Source organism: Tiliqua scincoides, chromosome 2 (assembly GCF_035046505.1).
Source record: "Tiliqua scincoides isolate rTilSci1 chromosome 2, rTilSci1.hap2, whole genome shotgun sequence".
NCBI lineage: Eukaryota > Metazoa > Chordata > Lepidosauria > Squamata > Scincidae > Tiliqua > Tiliqua scincoides.
Window position 1 is genome coordinate 94,044,118 of NC_089822.1, and position 3,249 is coordinate 94,047,366.

The 3,249-nt window shown below is 42.8% G+C and overlaps 1 pseudogene; it reads right to left on the minus strand.

Moving 5' to 3' along the window:
* Positions 1-852: 852 nt before the first annotated feature.
* LOC136643142 (5S ribosomal RNA) lies at positions 853-971 on the minus strand (annotated as a pseudogene).
* Positions 972-3,249: the final 2,278 nt, after the last annotated feature.

Consider the following 3,249-nt stretch of genomic DNA (forward strand, 5'->3'; position numbering starts at 1 on the left):
ATTCAGGGAAGCTGTTCTCTGTGTGCTGATGCTTCTAGAAGTTAACTTGGCATGCCTAAGAAAACTGCATAGAACTTCTGAATACTTGGGGAAGCACCAACAAAAATTCAATATTCATTTTCCAGGGCCAGGCTGTAGCCTCCCACCCTCTTTTTCTGAGTAAGCCTCTAGCCCATATGGAATGAGAATTAATTTTTAAAAATGCGGTGACACAGTGTGTGCTAGCTTGCAGGAACAAGAAAACAATTTCTGATCCCTTTCCTGCAGGTATAATTTTCTTGCTGCATTTGTGCAGAAACTCGGCTGGCACCTGGGGAGAGGTGTGCGCGAGGGCATGTGGAGGCGAGAGAGGGACACGCACTAGCAGAGGCATTGTTTTAATTTCATTAAAAGCTTCTTGTCGTGTTCTCATTAAACACTCGATAATTCTTTTGCGTTAATCTTCCCACTGAGAAGCAGCTGCACTTTTGTGCCCTATCTGCAAATGGCAAGACTATAGCGTTGTATCTGCTTTGCAAAGAACAGGCAGTGGAAGAGAGGCTACCTCAGTTATATTATGCAATATATCAGACTTCCGGAAGATGATTCAGAAAGGTGAAGCCTGAAGGGGCTGGTAGAGGCACAGAAATTATGGGAAAGGAGGGTATGCATCTAAACATCTAACTGGGAGGCATAACTAGCCCATATAGGCACAACTCTGGCAGACTGAGTGTCACTAAATTATGAAACAAATTGAATATTTATTTATTTGATTTATATTCCGCTTTTCTCTCCGAAGGGCACCCAAGGCGGCTAACAATCAGGTTAAAAATAGATGGTTGGCAACCTTCAGTCTCGAAAGACTATGGTATAAGCCTACAGCACCCAGTATTCCCAGGCGGTCTCCCATCCAAGTACTAACCAGGCCTGACCCTGCTTAGCTTCCAAGATCAGACGAGACTGGGCATGTGCAGGGTAACAAAACAGCAGATAAATATTAAAAATACAAAACAGTTAAAACAATTAAAAGTCAGTTTGTATGATTATTTTGTAGTTCAGAAACCTTTACACATCAGCTTACCATCACTATTGTTAACTTGTAAAATGCCTGTTCTGACAGCTGGTGTGTGTGGGTGTGAGGAGGGATAGTTAATATACTATACCTCTCTTATGTCTAGGTGGGTCACTGGAAGGGGCCAGATTGTCCTGCTCAAAAGGCCGGATTTGTCCTTGGGTCCTTTATTTGCCGTTCCTTATTTCTAGGCCCTCCAAACAGAGTCTGTGTGTGTTCCTTTTATATTCTGTACAGCATCCAGCACATGATTAATACAAAACAATGTTTACTATTACTACTGCTATTACTCCTAAGTATTTATAATAACCAAAGTTTGGATTTGAGCATCCTCTTGCAAAATAGTTGGCAGGAAAACAATAGTATGTTGACCATCAAAGCAATCTCTTTTGCAAAAATCTCTATTTGTATGTTATTTACACATACACTGAAACATCTCTAAAGGCCAGAGAAACAATCTGGGGATAGCTGAAGGAGTACAGTTTTTTTTTTAACCTCTGATAAATGCAAGTGCTGTTCATTAATTTTCCATGCCCTTGGGGAGTTCTGGGCCCTTCTGCATAATTTGCTCTGGCTACTTGCTTAGAGATTTGGGCACAGTGCCACTCTGTCAGAAGCATATTATTTATTGAAACTAGTAAAGACTGCAGAACTAACTGCTTTGGCCAATAGCATGTCTGCATAACATGTTGTATTTGATTCTGGAGGAGGTGCACTGACTGATTTATGCCACCAGGAGAATCCCCTGCATTGTGTGACCTGCCTGGGTCTCTGTGACTGAGACTCCGGCAATTGAAAAATGAGGCAGTAAGCCGAATTTAAATTATTTACGGCCCATTCCTAATGACAACTAATGCTAGAAGATGCTCGCTTGCCTGCTCTCTCTTCCCCCTGGTTTGCATATATCTAAGTAAACATACTGCTAAACAGGGCTTTTTTTGTAATGGAACGCACCAGAACACCGTTCCGGCACCTTTTTTCCCCTCCTCCCCGCCCCCACCTTTTTTCCCTCCCTGCGCCGCTGCTGCCCCGGCCCGCACTGCTGGCTAGGGAGGGATTCGAACCTCCAACCTTGTGCTCCACAGCCCAGCACTCTCTCCATTGGGCTATAGGAAAGCCTATAGTTAAAGTGTTCAGAACTAATATATAAGGTCTTGAGCCCAGCTGGTGGCCATCAGTGCTTCAAGTATTAGTTCCAAACACTTTGAGCCTAAGAGTTCCTATGGTTCAATTGGTAAAGTGCTGGTCTGTGGAGCCAGAAGCTAGGGGTTCAAATCCCTATGAGGAATAAATTTTTTTCCAGGTGGGGAGGTGCTCCATAGCTGCAAAATATAAAGGTTGGTTGCTAGTTGCCAAAAGGGGGGCCAGTTGAGGCTGCAAAACTCCTCAAAGTTCAGTCCCAAAGCCTGCCTGGGACTGAACTTTGAGGAGTTTTGCAGCCTCAACTGGCCCCCCTTTTGGCAACTGGCAACCAACCTTTATATTTTGCAGCCATGGAGCACCTCCCCACCTGAAAAAAAATTTATTCCTCATAGGGATTTGAACAGCACTTTAGCAATTGAGCCATAAGAGCTTTTAGGCTCAAAGTGTTTGGAACTAATACTTGAGGCGCTGATGGCCACCAGCTGGGCTCAAGACCTTATATATTAGTTCTGAACACTTTAACTATAGGCTTTCGTATAGCCCAATGGAGAGAGTTTCCTATAGCCCAATGGAGCACCTCCCCACCTAAAAAAAATGGGGTGTTTCACTCCAGGTGTGGCAGGAGTGCTTTTGCTATCAGGGAGCTCGTGTATGTGTGTGTGTGTGTGTGTGTGTGTGTGTGTGTGGTTATTGACTACGTCTAGTTGTATCTTATTACTTATTTCTCCGATAAAAAATGGTTTAAAAATAAATAAATAAATAAATAAATAAATAAATAAATAAAAGATTAACAAGTTGTGAGTTCCTGCACCTTTTTTTTTTTTTTTTTTTTTACAAAAAAGCACTGCTGCTAAAAGGAATGCTCCAGTATTTTCCCCACTCAATGATCCTGAACCTGCCAAACACTATTACTTCGGAATATTGAAGTGTGTGAAACATGATTACTCAAGTCATAGTTGAAGGATTCTATGGGAGCTCTCCCAGGAGGTGATCCAGTCCATGCCCCTTCCCTGAGTTTTCCACTTTCTCTTAAAAAAGCTAAATAGGCCCCCAGT